Genomic DNA, 12,190 nt, shown 5'->3' on the forward strand with positions numbered 1-12,190 from the left:
AGCTTTATACCTCCGCATACTCGCCTGTCATGAAATTTTAATAAAATATTCGGAAGGGATTCAATTTTGTCGAGAACTAGTGGCAATAGCGGACTATCCTGATCGAGATTCAATATTTTACCGTGAACGAAATAATATATTTGACTACTCCAGAGATCCAGATTAACAGATTTTTTTAATGCTGGTGTAGCATCGGTAACTGGCAATGTAGTAATATACGAAAAAATCATTTTTTTTCCACATTCCGTCGCTAATTTAGAAACAGTCCACGACTTTGGAATCGTTAATGAACGACTCTCGTCGAGAGATAGAGCTACAACGTTACATAATCGTGACTAATAATTTCATTCCATTTTCAGTCTCGGATTATGAAAAAAAATTGCTAACATTGGATGGCACTGACATGCAGGAGAAATTACAAGTTCCCGAAAATTTGCCGCGAAGACCTCGTTTAGAGGTGTCCTGTCTGGCTTTTCCTCGGAACTATTACAGGCTTCTGCATTATTTGATTTTCTGAGCTCTTCAACAATATCGGAGGCTCCTGGAATAATTTGTTCAGCTTAACTCGGAATGTTTGTGACGGGTTTTGAGTCCGCACGAATAATGTGGGGTGGGGGAAGAGAGAGACAATTAGAGACGGGGCGGATGTAAAAGGTAAAACTTGGTGTGTATTTGTGCCAAAGGGGTCGACTTAAACTAAGAGAAATACAAGAGGGTTGTAGACTCGAAGGGGGGCTGATCACGCCTCAGCCCTTAGCGTTTCTTAATACCAACTTACAGGTACGCGCGGGGGGGGGGGGGGGGAAGAGTGGGTGAGGTGCCGGGGAATGTGAAGTCGGGAGGGTTGGTAGTGCGAGGGGATGGGGTGGTGTGGTGTGACGTGGAGTGTGAGGTAGAAAGGGGTGGTATTGCGAGGGGAGGAGCAGATCGGCTGTAGAATGCAGGCTAACCTGGTGTCGTCGGCGTGTGTGGGTGTGTGTCTCGAGGTGTGGTGGAGTGTGGCTGGATTTCGCTGGTTCCTTGAGTCGTCGGCGTGTGTGTAGCGGGGTGTGTCGGTGTGAGGGTGGTGGTTTCTCTCGTTCTTTCTTTCTCTCTCTCTTTCGCTCGTAGCCTAGGCTGTTTTTGGTCTGGATGCTGTCACGGCCGTGATCGTACTGCCGCTGGCGCTCGGCTCTGCCGAGCGTCGGGGGGCTTCGGTTATGTTCGGGCCTTTCCCGACGGGACAGGACTCACCCGTTCGGCTCTTCCCCGCGGGTTTGGGGTTTGCACTCTAGGTGCAACGTCACATGTTCTTCAACTGATAAGCTGATATATGCGACAACTTCAAAATCATCCATTTATTGGACGAATTGAAGCAAGAATTAGTCCAACAATTTACGATACGAAAAATATAACTTCTACTTGAGCTACTACAAAAGTCTATGTACCATTAAACATACCATTCGGAGAAGATGATTCAATCATTTTAGCATCGATATTCATTAGGTTCGGATCATGCCACTGATTCGTGGATAAAGAGATGACTGCAGGGATAAGGCACAATTTCCATGATCTATAAAATCTGACAATCGGCTGGATGCCGAGTTTCGATAATCGGCTGAGACTGCCATACTCGAAGTGCAGCTCGGAGGATCTGCTGACGGTGACACAGACGACGCAGAATGACGAGGGTTGATAGAGAATAGCATAGTCGGCGAACAGCTTTGAGTGTCTGTATTTGCGGAAACTGTATTTCCAGAGCCAATGTTTGCCGGAGTGTTTGGCATTGCGCTTGCATCCAATTGTGGACGCTGATACATGTGCTAGAAAACAAAAACAATATGGATAAATAAAAATGAGACATTTCGAATTTTCTTTAACCTGTGCATAAAGCAATTAGGGAGACTCCGTCACGAACCGCTCGCCAACAGAAAAAAATAATTTTCTAGTATATCATAGATAAAGTACCCGACTTATTTTCTCGAATATCACGAGTTAAAGTTATTCTGCTGGTAACGCGGGTAGTCCGTAAGCGGTTCGACATTCTTTCGGGGCACACCCCGCTCACCGCACTCCGTTACGCCAATGTTTCCGCCTATTCCCCCTCGCGGGTCATGACGGAGCCACGTTAATGCTTTGCATAATGCTAAGCAAAATCTGAAGCATCATATCGTTAAATAACATTGCAAAATCAAGAGATGCAGCAGTGTCTTGACCCAAACATCAACCCTTTAACGGCCAAGCCTCTTTCCCATTGAAAAAAATCATTTTTCTCAACCGCTTCCAATTTTTCTCAATCACAAGATCTGAAAAAGTACACTTTTTAAAAACAGTGTTTTTCAATTTTCACACGGAAATCAAAAATTTTTCAAACGGAATTACTCAGTGAAAACTTTCTTCCAAATGCATTTGGGCTATTCCGCGTCAACCGGATCAGTCATGTCTCAGATATTTTTTCAATTTGGCAAATGGATTGTGTGGGAGAAGTTAGATTTTTGTGCCAAAGCGCGAATCTCATAATGCGAAATTCGATTTTTTATGGGACAACACCACTGTGACAGCTTCAAAAAATCGATTTTTTGAAAACCATCTAGGAAAATCTAGAATACATTTAGGAATTGAATGCCGTTGGTTGCAGGTCGAAAAAATAATTATTTTCGGAGATATTGAATATTTTGTGGAGCGGTGCAGCGCTCCGTGACGCTCGGGGTCCCGCGCCGCCTCAGCCAGGTGCGGGTCTCGACCGGTCGGCTAGTATTCTTTAGTCTCCCTTCACAAAAGCCGACTATGGTCATAAATTTCGTTTCGAAATAAGATATAGGTGGCAATAGTTGAGAAATTGTCAAGGCAGGTATAGGGATAGCGTCACAGCGACAGTTTACGAATAGAAACCACGCTATTCGCATCTAAACGCTCCGAATCGTTTCGTTTACAAATATCGAATGCTCAAAATTATTCTTTTAACATCGAAATGAATAACGAGAAAGTGTACGCGGGGAAAAAGGGTACGAAACGGAGCTATCCGACGAGGTCTCGATCGAAAATTTCGAATCGAAAACCTCCGAACCGTTATAGCTCTGAAAATCGTTCTGCAGAGAATGTGAGCACGTCGGCGAAAAAGTTAAAATCGTCGGACGATTTAGAGATCGGTGTTACTAACGATTTTGGTTATCGTATAGTACACCTCTTTAATGCATTGAACATTATATCGACGTTAGTGAAGTGCAAAGTGTGTGATCACGATATAAAGTTCACTGAAAAAAGTTTGCGTGGACTCGGATTCAAAATCGAGGTCGATTGCAGCCATTGTGAAAAAGTGCAAATTAATTCGTGTCCTATGATTGACAATGCATACGAAATAAATCGTCGGATCGTGTTCAGTATGCGTCTTCTTGGCGTCGGTTTGAATGGCCTGATGGAGTTTTGTGCATTTATGGACCTACCGCGCCCCATATTTCAATCCTTCTACGATCGAATCGTAAATTCGATTTCGATTGCCACTCAAGCTGTGAGCGCAGTGAGCAAAAAAAAGGCTGCACTTGAAGAGAAGAGAATTTCGTTGGAAAATGGGATGGAGGACGGAATTATCGTTTCAGGCGATGGATCGTGGCGAAAGCGCGGTTTTAGTTCGCTATTCGGCATAACATCGCTTATCGGCTGGTACACTAAAAAAGTGATCGACGTTGTTGTGAAATCGAAATATTGCAAAGCTTGCCAGCATTGGGAAGCAAAAGAAGGCACCGCGGAGTACTGGGAATGGAAAAGTACCCACGACGATGAGTGCCAGGCGAACCATAGCGGCTCCTCCGGAAAAATGGAAGTCGACTCAGCTGTCGAAATGTTTCAACGGTCTGAAGAGCTCTATGGCATAAAATATAAATATTATATTGGTGACGGCGATTCCAAAACGTTTTTGGGCATATCGAATAGCGATCCATACAATGGTTTCGAGATAAAAAAAAAAGAGTGCATCGATCATGTCCAAAAACGCATGGGGACTCGCCTTCGCGAAATCGTGAAAAAACAAAAAGGATTGTCTGGCAGAGAAAGCTCACTGGAAAATTGATCGACGAGTTGAGCACATATTACGGCTTGGCTATTCGGAGGAACAGCGATGATGTTGAAAAAATGAGGAAGGATATTTGGGCAACTATCAAGCATAAAATATCCACAGATAGTAAGCCACAACATGACGATTGCCCAAAGGGAGCCGAGTCGTGGTGTTCGTGGCAGCGAGCGGTTGCAAGCGGAAATATTTCTGAATATCGCCTTAAGCCGCCTCTTCCTAAGGAAGTATTGGAGGCAATTACGCCAGTATATGAAAATTTGAGCAGAGACGATTTGCTGCAGCGTTGTTTGGGCGGCTTTACCCAAAACAACAACGAGAGCTTCAACAAATCGGTTTGGGCAATAGCCCCCAAGTGTCAGTCCGGGGGAAAAAAAATCATCGATATTGCCGCTGATATCTCGGTATTATTATTCAACGATGGCCTGAGAAGCCTCATGAAAGTTTTGGAGACGTTAGGGGTAACCATCGGCCCAAATTGTTTCAATTTCTGCGTTGAAACCGACGCAGCACGGATCGAGCAGGCGGAGCGCTCGCTCACGGATGCTGCAAAAGAGGCAAGGAGAGCCTCTACAAGTTCGAGGAAAGTTGCTGGAGACCGTGATTTGCTTCTTGAAGGCCAGCTATATGGTGCCGGAATCGCTGACTAGGTAAGAAATTTTTTTTTTTTCAATTTATCGCATAAAAACGAACTTCAAACTTTGAACGCGTTTTTCTCAAAACCACTTTTTTGAGTGCGGCACGCAGTAGAACTCGAGCAATTCTTATCCGATCGACTTCAAATTTGGACTGCATCAATAAAACTAGATTATCTAAAGAAGTACATAGGATTTTTTCGATATCTCAATAGATAAATAAATTATAGGCTTTTTTCGACGAGAAATTTTGCTCGAAAATCGACTTTAAATTTCAAAAGCGTCCCAATTTTTTAAAAATCAATATTTTTTCAAATCCCTATGCACTTCTCTTCAAAATATCATATTATTAACGAAAACACTCGGTATTTTTTTCAGATCGACTTTGAAGACAGTTCTGCTGCGTGCCGCGAATCACTGCAGAAGCAACGGCACCTGACGCGGGAGCTTCCCCAGCGCCACCATGGGGCGTGAAAATTTAAAAAAAATTTGTTATGTATCTTTAATAAACAACGAACAAAACAAAAAAAAAATTTTGGAAATATCTCTTTTTTTTCCCACAAAAAAAAATTCTTGAAAAACGGCAACAAAAACAGGGGGTCACAGTGGTGTTGTCCCTTAACAATAACAAATTAGACTCCCATTTTTTTCAAAAATTCATAACTTTGGCAAAAAATTAGATACAATATATTTTTTTTTCTAATTACGCGGAAAGCTCCATAGAATTAAAAAAAAAATACCAAATGGTAAAAAAAAGTTGTTATCAATTGTTTATTTAACAATTAATTTTTCAAAGATTTTTAAAACAGTGACTGACACGATCAAAAAATTTTTTTAAAATTCCGACACGTTCCTTGAACTGTACTACAACCTGTGAATTAATTCCAGAGGGGTGTTTTTCTTCGTTTTCGAGTAAAAAATCATTAAAGTTGTCGATGCGCATGAAATTGCGGCGCGCCGAGTCTACGTAATGGCGGGCGGCCGGTTGCCGTCCACCGCTACCCCGCGGTGGCGTCGCAGCGTTATTTTAGTCATTTTCACGATGTAGGACACGATTGGAGAATCTGAAAAAAATACTGTACCTCACAAGGCCTGCTCAAAGCGATAAGTGAATTTTTTATTTCTGGCATAGCGGCTGCCCATTTTTTGCGTTTTATTTTGCCAGACGCTACTTCAAACATAGAACGCTTATTAGTCTTGTGCAGTTTGTTATATTCGGGAACAGCACAAACTTTCCCCATTTTTCACTCGCGATCATTTATTACCACTTTTTTCGACTTACATAAACTTTTAACGGTAATTATTATCAAGAGATACAATGTGCAGCGTATACAGCAATACTTGGAAAATAGAGGTTATGTTCTCAGCATAAATAAGTCATTCGTGCCTTTAAAAAATACCCCTAGATCGTTGCGCTCCACACGGTCAAAAAGTGAAATGCAAAAACGAGTAACGTTAGTGGACCCTTCCCCCACCACCAGAGCTGCCCAACCTGTATGTAAGACCGTGATCCAAACCATGGAGACTAGAGACAGGAGCACGAACTGCTATGCTAAATAGAAAGTGAAATACGTCATGAGAAAAGCGTCGCTGGATGGCGCTGGAGAGCTCAAAAGGTTGCAGTCGAGTTCGCTAAATTCTCGCCGCCATATTGCATTTCTAATGTCTATACTTTATGAGTAAGAATTTCTTCTCTGCATGCACGCTGTAAGGAGACTGTAGTGTGTAGATGTTGTGTTTACTCTTTTTGAATCCTTTGCTTCCGATGAGAAGCCCGTAAGACGGCAATGCCATCTAATAAATGAGATGCGGGTGTGCAAATCATTAGTCTATACTTTATACTAGACACCCGGACAGTTCCCCCCTCGTGACTTACAATAGTGAATTGTGCCTCGTCGCGGTCCGCTCCCACCTCACACCTACTCGAACTGAAATACATTTCCGTTCGCTTAACTGAACCGCAGTTCGTGCTCCTATCTCTAGTCTCCATTATCCAAACTATCCATACGCAATTTTAGACCGTTCCCGTGTTAGGAAACTATAGCAATATCGATAACAATAATACACTGAATCGTAAAACTTGACGTTTTCATGGAAGATATTTATTGATGAAAAAATTTGAATTCTAAACGAAAAACAATTCCGTCACTCCATTAGCCGGTGCTGCTGCTGCCGCCCTCGCAGCGCACGCCGCGTTCCTGTTTTTGCATTCTTCGCCACGATCACGTGCGCCAATCAGGTAGTGGTCCACGAGGCGCAGAATATCTTTTTCACTCTGCCCGCCGTATTTTTCCAATGGTGCACCTACAAAAATTGGATGATGATAATTTGAAAACAATTATAAACATGTGTGTTGAAAAAATTCTCCGACAACAATAAATTTTCCATATTCGTCATAATAATAACTGTTCAATAAACTCATGAAGTATTGACAAAATAAGTTGAAAGATTTGCCGAGCACGTGGTTACCCAGCAAGTGGTTTTATTCAACATAGCTGATTTGCCATCTACGGTGATTTAGAGGTAAGTTATCTCAATTACAAGTATTATTTGAAGATGGTTGATTTTTGAGTTAACAAATTTTGAGGAAGAAATCTCGACCTAACCTAATCTGAGCAGAGTAGTCAAGTACATTCTGTGAAATGTCGGTTGCGGGGGGGATATGTAGTGAATAGTGTTGAATATGAATCTAGAATTTATCACGGTCCCTATAGACTTGGAAATTCATGATGCTTTCTTATTTACAGATAGGCAAATTCTCGTTACGCAAACTGATGTGCTGGATTAATGTTGTAAAGGAAATTTCAGTGAGGGTGCCCTTGTTATATTTTATTATATTCATCAAATAGCACTCACAGACCAATGCTTTGTAGGTGGTCAAGACCGAGAAATTTTTTTTTTGTTCCATTTGCCCGCAAATTCGGCACTACGCGTCTGTTTTCAGACCGGATAAGGTTTCTGAGCTGGCACTTAAAAACAAACCTTATCCAGTCTGAAAACAGACGCGTAATGCCGAATTTGCGGGCAAATGGAACGAAAAATAGAATACGCGGCTCGCGCCGTAAAGAGGTCGAGCAGGACTTGCGTTTTACCGAGCTCGCCCGGTAAAATCGCATGCCCTGCAACGACCTCTTTTCGGCGCTTGCCAATTAATATACTATTGCCTCCCCTCTTTCCTTGCCCGCTGTACCCCAGGGCTAGGCCATTACACAACATCTTTCCCATTACGTCGCGTATGAAATCTTTGACGCCAGTGCCTCCACAAGATTTCAGCAAGTGGTGAACCTTGATACAAAATTAATAATCAATATGCGGTATACCAAATATGTTAAATGCTTAGCATGAAAAATTTGTTCACTTAGTTGACCATATAGCTTCGTGCACGAAACTGATCCAGAAGTGTGACCGAAAAAATACGTTCAATTAACTTCTGTTTCAATCATGTAGCACATTAGGACAAATGTCACGTGTGTGATGATGCTTCTTCGGCTTAAATTCCGTGATTCTCGCCACAATTTGTTAACATTAGAATAATTGAGATGAATGTGGATATTCGGATTGGGTGAAGAGGCCAAACAGAATATTCGCAAAATTATGACGAAAGATATCTGATTTATTTTAAAATTACGGAAAATATATATAACTTTCGAAGCGCAACACGCGCTGTGGGAGCTTACAATGGCTCAAGATAAAAAGAAAACAAACATTCACGCCTCATTCATTCAAACACTTGAAATAAAAATGTCCCTGCATGGAGGTTACGTTCCAGAGATGACTGGCAAACTGGTAATTGATTTTATACAGATTCACTATCAAGAAACGCAAAAAGGAAAATCATGTGACATAAAAAGAAAGTTTGGTAAATTTATCATGTGCTATTCAAGCTTCGCAGAAACATCGAATGTGGCACAGTACGCCTACGATTCGATGTCGGGTTAACTTAGCTCGTAGTCCTTTTGTTGATTGTGGGTGGCTCAGCGGCTCCGGAGATGATTTCCTGGATTTTGGCGGCAAGTCCCCGGCAATGTGTCGTCGCTGAATTTCACCGGGATGCAACTCCTGATTTTCAGTAGCCCACAGGCTCCGAGATGAAGTTGGTGAAGTCGATGATCCGAAACAATCAACGAAGTTTTTTGAACGAAACGGATTTTGTCCGAATGATGTGGAATTGGAAATTGAATCTGAGTTAGTATGTGAGTGTCCGAGACGACCTCACGTCGTGACGTCCTCTAGCAAAGAGAGAGATTCGTCCGTCGTTTGCCGGAACGTCTGGTCACAATCGTTCCAGAAATACTGTTTACTTTTCCCTTTATGATTTACATATTCCTTTGCTAGGGCGCGTATTTTTGAATATATACATATATATATACATATTGTGACGTGGATTTTTCTGCACCTCGATCACTCGGAGCAAATAACCGAGAACTTACCTCGTACACAATAAATCGGCGTCCACGATGTACCCTGGACCTAAAACAATACCGCGAGATTTGTTGGGCGCCTGGCGTGATTAACACGCCTCGAAATCGGTAATGCGAAATATCGCGACCATATACTCGATAGCTCAGTACCGCGGAGAGGGGAGGGGTAAATTTTGGGTAGAGAGAGATGTAACACAAGTAAGCCAATGCGTGGTTTGACCAAATCACTATAAAATTCCAATAATATATTTCTCGTTAGCGATGGTACAAAAAAAAAATTAAAAATAAAAATAATCATACGACTGCGCAAGTCGTCCTTCGCGATTCCAAATACAACGGGTTAAATTTAATCCAAAAGAAATAAGAAAGGGAGAAACAAATAAAATAAAAAAATAAAAAAAAATGAATAAATCTAGGAGACCTCTACGGCCTTCTTGCGCTAGTCGCCGTCTTAACAATACCTTAACTCGCAAAAACCAAAAACAAAATCGGACTCGACGCGCTGCCCGCGATCGGCCTCAACTACGACGCTACTCGTCACTCAATTATAAACCGCTGAACAAAAACGTAATCTAGATCATACTCGACGCGCTAATCGCAATTCTGATTAAATCTAGCTGGTATCTTATTTCTACGGGCGCTAGTCGCCACTTTGCTGATGCACAATAATTCATAAACTAAATCAAAGAGGACGTGCCTTGACGCGCTAATCGCGACCAAATTAATCACTCTAGAAAGCTTTTCTAATCGCGCGAGTGTATAGCGTATTATGACGCATCCGAGCTCAAGTCTTAGTCTCTATTCCCTCTAAGTTCACCTCCCTTTTTACGTACGCAGACTCGACGAGACCCTGTGCAGCGGAATTTGGCCGCACTCAATTTCGCTCCGAAATTGTTCCCCACGCGAAACCGTGACTCGACGCGAGACTTTACAAGGATCCCCTTGACTCTACACGTTATCGCGAAAACTCAGGCTACGGTCATCCTCAAGGAGATCGGCAAACAGATTTCGAGCGCTACTCTAACTCTAAGATTGCGTGGGCCGACCGTTTATCGGTGTGCCAATTTAACTTGCGCTCGAAATATGCCCGCAAAGAATTATAAGCGCTTACCGCTCCTCAGCCACACCAGAAACTCCCCTACGCCCGTCTCAGCCATCCCAAACACAATAACTTTACTTTTTCTACACTTTCTCGCCGCCACTAACGCTATCGGTCGCCAGGACTCAAGTGCCGGGTCCTGCAAATCGGAGCCGCAATTCGAACATGCCCCGAACATAGGCGTCATCCCTAGTCAAAATTTTCCCGCTCGCATTGGGGTTCTCGTTACGCAATTCTTACAATCTAGCGTATCGCTATCGTTGGATTCCGCTGTCGCGGGGTGTTGATTGGCTGACCAGTCTCGTGTACCCCGTAGCTTGGCAGTGGCGTGGTGATGACTTCGCGAGGGCACCTGTCGTCAGTTGGGCGACGGAGGAGGGGGGGCTACGGCTCGCCGGCCACCAACGGGAATCTCGTCCGCCTTGGATTCCCTCGCGGCAGAGCTCTCCGTTGACGCTCTCTCCGTAGCCTCGTGCCAGGCCCTCCTTTCGTCGCGATCCGCCCCGATTGCCATCCAGTAACATCGTTCGGATTTACTGCCGATCCCCTGTCCGAAGCCGCATTTACTCGCCACCCAAAAAAAAAATAAACAAAAATCCTGAAAAGTCTTATTCGCTAACCGGCGATGGTCCCCTCTTAGAGTCTCGGATGCGTGACTATTGTCCTGGCGCTCTTTTTCGAACTGAGCCGCGGTCTACTCCGCGTGCTCCCTAAGTCTGTGGTCCGTCTAGAGTTCGGGGAGCCGTGTGGAACGCGCAGTAAAACTGCCACGTTACAATATATATATTGTAACCAGATATTTTTATATATTTGAGGGTAAAAAAAACGATATAACGATAATTGGTTACCCTACGGCGCAGTCGCTAACCTAAATAATTAGATAGAGAGAGATACTAAGGGAGAAAGGTACGATTGTTGGGCGCCAGACGCACATGCGTCAAAAATAGATAATTAGAGAAAAAGACAAAGGTAAAGGTAAAGGTAATAGATAAAGGTAAGGTCAGGTTCTACGACGGTTTTGCACAGTTCGCTCAGAGAGACAAGATAATGGTAGAGGGGCGGAGTCGAATCCAATAGATAAAATAAGAAACAGGTGAAGCAGGAATAATATCAAATATATTAAAACAAGAAGCGATAAGTTTACTGACAAGCAAGTAGCTGAAGAGTTTGCGATACAAGTACGATATATGCGATAATTAACAATAGTCACAGCCAGAGAAAGGTTAAGCGAGAGAGTTAACAATTAACGGAACGTTTTCCGAATAAGCGGGAAATATGAGCAAGCTCGCGATATTAAAGGTAATGATTAACACGGTTTTAAGATAGATAGGCAGAACAGAAAAGATATACTGTACTTAAATTAAGCGGTAGGTAAATAAATCATAAAATATGAGAAGCGATTATAAACACATGCGAAATACAACAATTGTAATAGTTATCACATTACCAGAATGATCAGAAATAGGCAGACAAGGAATTATGAATTACAAGGTAAATTCAAGCGACAGGTCAAATAGAAAATTATTATAAAATATAGAGAATAAAAGATAATACGTAGTCTATAGTTTGCGGTAAGGGCGGGGTAAGGTATTAAATTTTTTTTTTTCGATTTTTTTTTTATTGCTTTAAATGATTGCATTGCTATTCAAGAATGTCGTGTTAAAATTTTACATTGATCGGAGCAAAACTCTCAAAGTTACGAGCATTCAAGCGAGAGTACCTCCGAGCGGCTCCGATCCGAATTTCTATACCTGCGCGGTCTCGCAGCTGCGCGCAGTTCGGCGAACAGAAACCCGTACTGCCTACCTGCTGGGCCGGTCTTTTGTTGTCCCCCTAATATATACTCCCATAGGGACGCTCTTTTGGATGGTCTGACTTTGTTTAAAGCATAGAATATTCGTTAGATGAGCACCGTACACCGTGCCGAGCAGTACAAAGCAGTAGCTCATTTCGTCTGTGTCGTTTTCGTGTTTGATTTTTGTGTGGTTGT

Source organism: Neodiprion fabricii, chromosome 3, assembly GCF_021155785.1.
Source record: "Neodiprion fabricii isolate iyNeoFabr1 chromosome 3, iyNeoFabr1.1, whole genome shotgun sequence".
Classification (NCBI taxonomy): domain Eukaryota; kingdom Metazoa; phylum Arthropoda; class Insecta; order Hymenoptera; family Diprionidae; genus Neodiprion; species Neodiprion fabricii.